Source organism: Arachis ipaensis, chromosome B01 (assembly GCF_000816755.2).
Source record: "Arachis ipaensis cultivar K30076 chromosome B01, Araip1.1, whole genome shotgun sequence".
Classification (NCBI taxonomy): Eukaryota; Viridiplantae; Streptophyta; class Magnoliopsida; order Fabales; family Fabaceae; genus Arachis; species Arachis ipaensis.
The window spans coordinates 77,234,399-77,244,853 of record NC_029785.2 but is presented as its reverse complement, the minus strand read 5'-3'; positions in this window follow the sequence as shown (position 1 = coordinate 77,244,853).

Below are 10,455 nucleotides of genomic sequence, written 5' to 3'. Positions count from 1 at the left end.
ATATACTCTTGTTGTAAAATAAATAAATAATTAAAAAAATAAATATAAAATAAAAAAATATAAATAAAAATTTTTAACATCAATATTTATTAATATTATTATTTTAATATAATAGAGATGATATATGTATATATATATAAACATTTGTGGAGGTAAAATATTTGCTTTTTCAATACCTCTTTAATATTATTCACTTTTGAAAATGTGAGACGTCCATAATGAATAGACATCCACATCATCATCTTTATCACAACACTCCTCTTTGGATGACCATTTAAAATTATGCCTCGTTAAAACTTTACTAAAAAAAAAAACCTAATAAAAAAAGTTTTAGTAAAAGAAAAAAGAGTATAATAATTTGTGATGGAGACTGTCTCAATTAAAACTTTGTCAAGAAAAATCCAATAAAAAAAACCTGACCAAGGAAAAAAGAGTATAGTTTCCCTTTCTTGTTAGCATTATTTAATATATCGAAATCGACATATCCCAATTTGATGTACCAATTTTTCAAAGGAGGATTTTGAAAGTGACTTTGTAAATAAATCTAATAGATTATTGCTTGAGCCGATCTGTTGGACATTAATTGTTCCTTGATTTTGAAGATCATGAGTAAAGAAGAATTTGGGAGAAATATTCTTTGTTCTATCATATTTGATGTATCCACCCTTAAGTTGAGCAATGCATGCTGTATTATCTTCAAATAGAACAGTTGGAGCTATTTTTCTATCAGTCAGTCCATAAGATGATAGAATATATTAGATTAAACTCTTTAACCAAAAACACTTGTGACTTGCTTCACATATCGCTAGTACTTTAGCATTATTAGAAGATGTTGCTGCTATTGTCTATTTCGTGGACCTCCATAATATAGCTGTATCACCGTATGTGAATAGGTATCCTATTTGAGATATTCTTTTGTGTGAATCAAATAAGTATCCTGCATCTACATAGCCAACTAATTGTGACTTAGATTCACATGGATAAAACAATCCCATATCAGTCATTTCATGAAGATATCGAAAGATTTGTTTGATTTCATTCCAATGTCTTCTAGTTGGAGAGGAACTATACCTTGCTAGTAAATTTACAGCAGATGATATGTCAAGTCATGTATTATTAGCAAGGTACATTAGCGCTCCAATGGAACTAAGATATGGTACTTCAGGCATAGTTGTCAGAACCGAACCGGTGATCGAACCGGTCAGGTCACTGGGTCACTAGGTCATTGGTTCAACCGGTGGGTCACTGGTTGAACCGGTTGACCCGGTCCTATGTAAATAAAAAATAAAATATAGTAAAAAATTTAAAATTAAAATTTAAAATACATATTTTCACTAACATTTTAAAAATATCTAGCTATTCTAAAACAATATGAAACAGGAACAATAAGTACTGGTGGTTATGACAGGCTCCTTTTTCCCTGAGGACAGGGGTTCGAAACCCACCCCACCCATTTTGACAATTTCACTCTCAGCGGTTCGGTTGAACCGGTTTTTTGCCGGTTTACTCCGGGTTTGACCGGTTCACACCGGTTCGTTACCTTATTCGGTTCAATTGGCGGACCGAACCGGCTTAGGGTCTGGTTCACCGGTTTTCTGGTTGAACCGGCCGGTCCGGTCCAGTTTTTACAACACTGACTTCAGGACCAAGTATATCTTCATTTTCTTTTTTAGGACGGAATTGATCATTTTCCACCGGTCCGGTCCAGTTTTTACAACACTGACTTCAGGACCAAGTATATCTTCATTTTCTTTTTTAGGACGGAATTGATCATTTTCGACATCCAAATACTTTACGATCATTGGGATACTTAATGAATATGACTTATCCATGTAAAATCTCTTTAATATCTTTTCTGTGTATGTTGTTGGATGGATAAAGATTTCATTTTTTGTATGTTTGATCTGCAGGCTGAGACAAAAATTAGCCTTTCCAAGATCTTTCATCTCAAACTCTTCTTTTATAGCTCTTATAATCGTTGGAATCTTTTCAAGAGTTCCAATAATATTTAAATCATCAACGTACACAGCAATTATAATGAACCCAGATGCACATTTTTTTAATGAAAATACATGGACATATATCATCATTTTTAAATCCGTTTTTAGCCAAATACTCAATAAGACGATTATACCACATTCGTCCAGATTGCTTTAGACCATATAAAGATTTTTGCAATTTGACTGAGTATAATCCCTGCGAATATTCATTGGATTGTTAAGATAGTCCTTCAGGGACTTTCATGTAGATATCACAATTTAATGATTCGTATAAATAGGCTGTTACCACATCCATTAGATGCATATATAGTTTATGGTATGCGGATAAACTGACCAAATAACGCAATATTATTACATCTACTACAGGGGAATATGTTTCTTCATAATCTCTACTGGGCCTTTGTGAAAAATCTTGTGCCACAAGTCGAACTTTGTAGCATACAATTTTATTTTTCTCATTTCGTTTTCTCACAAATACCCATTTGTATCTAATAGGTTTTACATCTTCTGGTGTACAGACTACATGTCCAAAGACTTCAGGTTTTGCAAGTGAGTCTAAATCAGCCTTCATAACTTCTTCCCATTTTGGCCAATTATTCCTTTGTCGACATTTTTCGACTGTTCTTGGCTCAAGATCCTTACTTTCATGCATGATGTGTAATTCCACATTATATGCAAATATTTCTTGATAATTATTTTATTTCGGTTCCATTTTTCTCCTATAAAGACATAATTTATCGAGATCTCATCATTTTCATAATTTTTATAATTTTCAGGTACCTGAACGTCTTCTAGCGTCAAAACTATATCAGAATTTTAGACAACTGCAAGTGTCTTTACTATGTCTTTATTCTTTTCAACAGGAATAGTATTTACCTCTTTTCTTTTTCGATGATTTTTGTCTTTGGAACCAACGGGTCTACCACGCTTCTGATGTGAATTTGTTTCGTTGGTCATTTATCCAACTGGGACATCAATTTAAATTGGGACATTTTCAACTGGTATGTAGAATTTGGTTATCCTTTTCGTACCAGAAAATGCATTAGGTAACTCATTTGCTATTCTTTGCAAATGTATAATCTTTTCAACTTCTATTTCACATTGCCTTAATCAAGGATCTAAATGCATCAATGATGATGTATTCCAATTAAATTCCTTTTCCAGAAGCTTATTCTCTCTCTCTCTCTAATGTTGGAAATTTTGATTCATCAAAATGACAATCTGAAAATCGGACTTTAAATACATCTTCAGTTTGTATCTCAAGATACTTCATTATAGAAGGAGAATTAAATCCAACATATGTAAGAACCAAAAAATTATTAGCCATTTAATCATATAAAATAATAGTTGAATTGTCTAGAATAGGTTAAAAAACTTTAAAAATATTAATTTGAAAATTTAAAGGTGAGATTTGGATTCAACAGATTTTTTCGAGTGGGAAGATATAATTTTCTGCGAAAAAATGTGTAAAAGTGCATATCGGCTTAAATTGGTCTGGCACTGTAAACGAGAAGAATTAATTAATGAGTGAATAAATTTAAGAAGTTAAATTTTATAATTTAAAGAAGTTAAAACTATTTGGGATAGAAAATCCGTCACTTATTCTAAAAGTTTTGGTATGAGATTGGGCCAAACGAACTAAAACGCAAATTGGGCCTAAGCCCAAGTGTATATAAGCCTTGGGCTTATGTTTCAACCTCATTATTTAGAAAAAGAAAGAAGGGGCGCTGAGATAGTAAAAGATACAAGAGAAGGGTTTTACTATTCATTCTCTTATTTTGATCATATTTTTTGATCCAGAGCTCCGATTAGCATGCCGTTTGTGGCTATGCGTTTGTCTCGCCGAGCTTGTCAATTCTATTTAAAAAAAGTGGTAAAAAATTTTGTATTTCTTGCCAAATTTTTCCCTCTATATATTTTCATATTTTTGGGTTTAGTTGTTTAGAAAATTTGGCAATTTTTGTTGTTTAAGTGATATCTAGAATTAGGTTATTATTTGGTTTTGTCCCAATTACCGGTGGATAAGGTAAGGAAACTCTATACCCTTATGGTTTGATGATTTTGTGAACCCTAGTACTAATTGTGGTAATTTATATAAACTAACTTGAAATTCATGTTGGTTTGGAGTTGAATTAGCAATTTAGAGTGATTGAAGTTGAACGTTGGTGGCTGATGACATGTCATCTTATGCATGTTTTCTATGCTTTTTCATACAAGAAATTAATGATTAGTGCTTAAATATTGAATGTTTTTGTGCTTAAATAGTATATTTCTTTGATCTTTTGATTTTATAAACTTTGTAGGAAATAAGTGGAAAAAGAAGAAAAAAAAAGCACAAAATAAGCTCAAAAGAAGAAAAGAGGAATTTTAGAGAACACTTTGAAGTTTGAGCACACTTTGGAGTTTTAGGCCACGCTTTTAAAAGCGTGGCCCATGATTAAATCAAGGAAGCGTGCTCTGTTATCACAATGAGCACTCCTTGGGCTCAAGCGCTACATTATCTGAATGAGCGTTTTCGAGCAAGTTTTAAATTTGGGATTGAAGTTTTGACACTGACGCGCACGCATACATGACACGTACGCGTCGAAGTGACAACTTTGAAAGGCCACGCGTACGCATGCATGACGCGTACGCGTGGAAGTGGCATTTCTGAAGACCACGCGTACGCATGGATGACACGTACGCGTGGAATGGTAATTGTGAAGGGGCCACGCGTACGCGTAGGTGACGTGTATGCGTGGGACAGCGTTTTCAAATTGAGCGCTACGTTCTCAAAGTGAACGCCGCTATGGACGCGCACGCGTATAGCACGCGTACGCGTCACAAGTTCAATTTCTGGAGGTCACGCGTACGCGTAGGTGACGCGTACACGTGGATGGGGGCAAAATGCAAAAAAGACGCGCACGCATACAGGACGCGTACGCGTGGGTATAAAAGTGCTCCGTTCTCCATTTGAATGCTACGCTCTCCTGGAAGTGAATTTTTGCTCAAATTAATCTGATTTCAAGCCTATTAAAACTTCAAAGCGAGCAGAGCCCATCGACATCACCCAAAGGCACAAGAGACAGTTAGGATAGGAATTTCATTTATTTGTAATTTATTTTCAATTTCAATTTTAATTTCATTTGTAATTTAGGCAAGCCTATATAAAGGCATTAGTTTCATTTCATTAGGGAGGTCTGTTGTTAAGTTCTCGCGCTGAAGTAGGAGTAGTAGTAGTAGTAGAAGTAGGAGTAGGAGTAGAATAGAAAGCTCTTTTACCTTTCTACATTTTTACATTTCAGTATTGAATTCAATTCAGCTTTATGTAATTTCCATTTTTTACACTTCTCTGTTGTAATTTTTCTTCTGAAATTTTACATTTGAGTTTGCTTGAGCTGAGTTTAATTTCTATGTAATTTAAATTTCCTGCATCTTTGCCTCTCTGCCAATTTACTTTCCTGCAATTTACATTTTCTGCAATTGTACTTTGAGCTATGATCCACTAAACCCCAATCATTAGGGGGAGGAGCTCTATTATGATTCATATGAATAAACTGAAATTCTTCTTCCTCTCAATTCATCTGGATAGCTAAGAAATAACTTCTGTTTTGATTGAGATCTATTCACTCCAGAAGGGGGTTTTAATCCATTGAATTTCCATGTGAGCTTCGGAAGGGGAATTATGGAAATTAGAACTAAAGCTCTGTTTCTCACAATTCTCCTAACCAACACCATTCGGGAGGAATTGAGGTTTTGAGAATCTGTGTGGCTTATGGATGAGAGACATGTACTTAACCTCTTCTCATGACAATTAGATCAAGGAATTGGCAATATTGATTGTGATTAGAGAGATTGGATTGCCAAGGAATTGGGATCCAATCAATTTCAATCTGCCATAGATCTATTCATATGATTGAGAAGGAAGTTGAGACCCATTTGATTCATTGTGGGTTATGATATCTCCAATCCCTAGTGAATTTCTCTTTATGTTTCTGTCTGTTTACGTTTCTGCAATCTAATATTCTGCCATTTACATTCAGCACTTTAACTTCCTTGCCATTTACATTCTATTTCACTCAATTCACCACTGTCAGCTTAACTAAACTAATCACCAAACTAAAGTTGCTTGATCCATCAATCCTCATGGGATCGACCTCACTCACGTGAGTTTTTACTACTTGATGCGACCCGGTACACTTGCCGGTGAGTTTGTGTGGAATCGATTTTCCCTCATCAAGTTTTTGGCACCGTTACCGAGGATTGATTTAGATCAACAATGATTAAGTACGTGATAAGTTTAGATTACGTATTTTCTTTGTTTTTCACATTTAAGTACTTTTAATTTTCTGTTTGCTGCTGATTACTAAGGTGTTTGTGTTATTGCCTCACTAAAAAATTTTCATCTGTGGCATGATGAATTTCAATTTTCTTTGGTGACTGTATTTTACAAAATTCAAATGGAGTTTACCTCATCTTTTGATCAATCATATCATATGGGATATTGCCCACCACCACAAAATGATTCAAGTCATTATCCTAATGGTGGTAGGGAATATCACCAAGAAATGACAAATTATGAGCAATCCAACCAGTGGGAATGTGCTAATCAAGACAATTCCATGAGATACTACCCAACACCACAAAATAATTCATGTCATTATGCTAATGGTGGATGGGAGTATCAACAAGGAATGATAGAGTATGAACACCTCCCAGAGCCACAAAATGACTCATATTGCTATGACAACTATTCATGTTGTGGCTGGGAGGGTCAAAACCAAAGAGATCTTAATGACCCATATTTTGCTCATCAAGAGACATCATCATTTGATCGTGCTAACAATACATTCATACAAGATTGCTCCCAAATGTCACAAAATAATCCACACTGTGATGAATTCAATAATTACTCAAGTTGTGGGTGGGAGGATCAAAATCAAAGAGCATTCAATAGTTCATACTCCACTTATCAAGAGCCATCATCACTTGAACATACCTTCAATTCATTTATGCAAAATTGTCCAACCTCACCTCTTAGTTTTTCATTTGAAAATCCTTCATCACTTGACTATGCCTCAACACAAAGTTTCCTCCAAGATCAATACAACTCATTTCACCAACCACAGAATTCATTTCACCATACAGAAGACTCATTCCAACATCCACAAGATTCATTTCACAACTCACAAAACTCATTCCATACCCCTCAAAATAACTTCACCATAACACATCTATGTCCACAAGATTACTCTCAACCTTCATCTTTTGAGCTAGCAGCTAAGGATTACTTTCAATGGTCCAGGGAATTTTTCGAAAGACAAGAACAATTCTTAGAAAGACAAAAACAATCCTGGAAAGAAAAAGAACAAGAAACCTTCTTCAAGAAGATGGATGGGCGCTTAGAGAAAATAAGGAGAAACTTAGGATTGTCAAGCATTGAGGATGAAGACCAATTTGTGGATGAGAAAGTGGAAGAACAAGAAAATGAGGTCCTTGTGTCAAGGGAAGTTTCAATGAAGAATGAGGTTGTGGAGGTATATGAGCCTAGGATTCCATATCCACAGAGGCTAATTGAGGTGACAAAGGAATATGAAAACTCACAACCCACACAAAAGCTTGAGCCAGTGATTGAAAGATATGAAGAGAAGATGAAGAAATCTTGGGAAGATCAAAAAACCTCTTCCATAGAAGTGCTGTTAAACCAGATGTTGAGTGCAAGGGAGGAAGACAATCAAGGAAATCCACAGTTAATTGAAATAGAGTGCTACATAGATGAAGGGCTCATTGAACCAACAATTCAAGAGGCTTTTGATAAAGAAAACACTCCAACAATCACACAACCACCAAGTCTTGAAATTAAAGAAGTGAAGGCAACCAATAACAACACCGAGAAGAGGATTGTGACCAAGCCACAATTGATCATATCCATAAAGAAAAAAAGGTCAACTGCAAGCAATCCAATCCCTGATCCAACAAGTAAGTTCAATCAAGCAAATAACACAAAGAAGCTTGCTGGGAAGATACCAAGAAGGGGGACACTGACTGATTCCTCTCTCCTCTTGAGGTCATTCCTCTTAACAAACTAGAAGAAGAGGAAAAAAGTTGAGAACAACATGTCAAGCTAATAACACTAAAAGAGTGCTTGTTGGGAGGCAACCCAACCTTAGGTAACATTTCATTTCTCAACTTTGTTTATTTTCAATAATTTGGCATATGATTACATTCTAAGTTTGGTGTTGCCCTGCAACAATCTGATTTCAATCTTTTTGGATGAATGCATCAAGTCTAAATTGAAAGTGTCACACTAAGTTTCTAAATTTGGTGTGCCACTTAATTTTTTTATGCAATGAATCCAGCAACACCACTTGTCTGCATAATCATAATGCCTTTGCAGTATTATCTTTCTTTTGGTTTGACATTTTTTTATTATCTTTGTTTTAGTCATTTCTTTATTTTTAATGCTTTCTTTTCTTTTTCTCCTTAACTATTTTTGTTAATACCTCACCAAGAAATCTTTAGTCGTGAAAATTATTTACTTGGTGATTGTATTCAACAGATAACAGTTTCATTTGCTTAGTTTTACTTTAAATAAATTGACATGTGATTGCATTCTAAGTTTGGTGTTGCTATGCAACAAAAATTTTTTCCAATCTTTACTGAATACTTGCATCAATTCCAAGTGAAAGTGTCATACTAAGTTTGGTGTGCCACTTATCTTTTATGCAATGTATCATGCACACCCTACTTGTTTTTGCAATCACAATGTCCCTGTTTCCTGTGCCTTCATTATTATTCTTAATTTTGCTTGCTTAAACACATGTACTACTGACATTTCATTGTGTAAGACACTCATGATCCATCCTAGACCCCATCACCACTGTTTTAATTGTTGCTTGAGGAATAGCAAACATTTTAAGGCTGGTGTAGGAAGGGGAAGAATAGGAGGAAAATGATAACAATAGTGAAGATGAACTACAAGGTGGTAACGTTCCTTTTTCCTCCTACTTATTTCCAGCACTGTAAATTGCATGATTGTCTTTATCTTCTCATGAATGTGTGTTGTGCACAAGCATAGTTTGATTACTAAATTGTAACATGTTGCTGTGCCATTATGGCTACCAACTTGAGTTTTGTGAGTCAATGTAATTAAGTATCATGATCATAAACAAACAAGGTCATTAAAGAAGAACTTAGCATGTGCATACAAGTATTGGAAGGCAAGTATGATTAATTATTGCTCAATTGCATTAGATTTTATTTAATTGAAGTTTTCATCTAGGACATTTTATGAAAAATTTGAACTCATGAAAATCTTGAAGAAGCAAATGCAATTAAGGCAAGAAAAGCAAAAGGGAAAGAATGAGAAAGCTGAAGGCTCTGAGTACCAATGACAATTCAATTGTTAAGTACTTGTGGTGTTTATGTATCAGGAAAAAAGCTTGAAAACAAAGCACTTAGAGTCAAGGCTAGGCTCAAGTGCAAAAGCACTCTGACGTGGCGGAAATTGGCGGATTAAGAAATTAATATAAGAGATGCGTTGCAAGTACAGTTCTCAATCAACAAAAATCCGCTTATCAATTTAGAAGGGTTGTCACAAAATTAGAATTAAAATACTGGGAGTATGAATCCCAGGTCGTCTCCCAACGAGTTGCAAAAAGATGTGCTATTTTATTAATCAGATGTTTTCCAAAAGGGGTTGAGTTTGATAGACAGGAAATTAAATCAGAGAAATTATGTAATTTAAATAAAAACCTTTACCGGAAGTAGATTAGTCAGAAGTCCTATCCTTGTTGGAGTTCTCCCAAGATTAATTGATAATTGAAGATTGTTCTGCTCAGTCATCCTTTACCAGATAAAGGAAAGTCAAGCAAGTTGGAAGTCAGTTTCTACTCACAAGTTCTAATTCTCTCCCTTGGGAAGGACTAGTGTTAGTGACTAGAGGGCGACCCAACGATAAACCTAATTATAATTTTACTCTTGAGCATTCTAACTCAAGGTCCTCCTTTCAACCAACTCCCAATCAAGTTATGGAACTACTCACTCATTATGATTGTAAACTTCACAAAATAAGAAAGGAAAATAAAGGAAGACATGATAAATAATAATAAAAAAGAACAATTAATAATGAAAATAGTTCTTGTATTAATAAACTCTAAAAATAATCCAATAGTAATTCTGAACAAATTAAAGATATGAAAGAGTAAGTGACAAGTAAGGAAACAAAATAGAATGATGAAGTCTTGGCAGAGGTAATAACTCTTCTCAATATCCCAATCCAAAAAGCAATAAAAACAAAATCCTAAGAACTATGAATGTGTAGAGAGAAAACCTAAAGGAGAAGTAAATTCAGATCTAAAAACTAAAATTGTGTGGAATGAATGTTGTCCCTGGTCTCTGCATGTTTCCTGGCTCTAATATGCTTTTCTGGGCCAAAAACTGGGTCAAAACATGGCCCAAAATCGCCCCCAGCGAA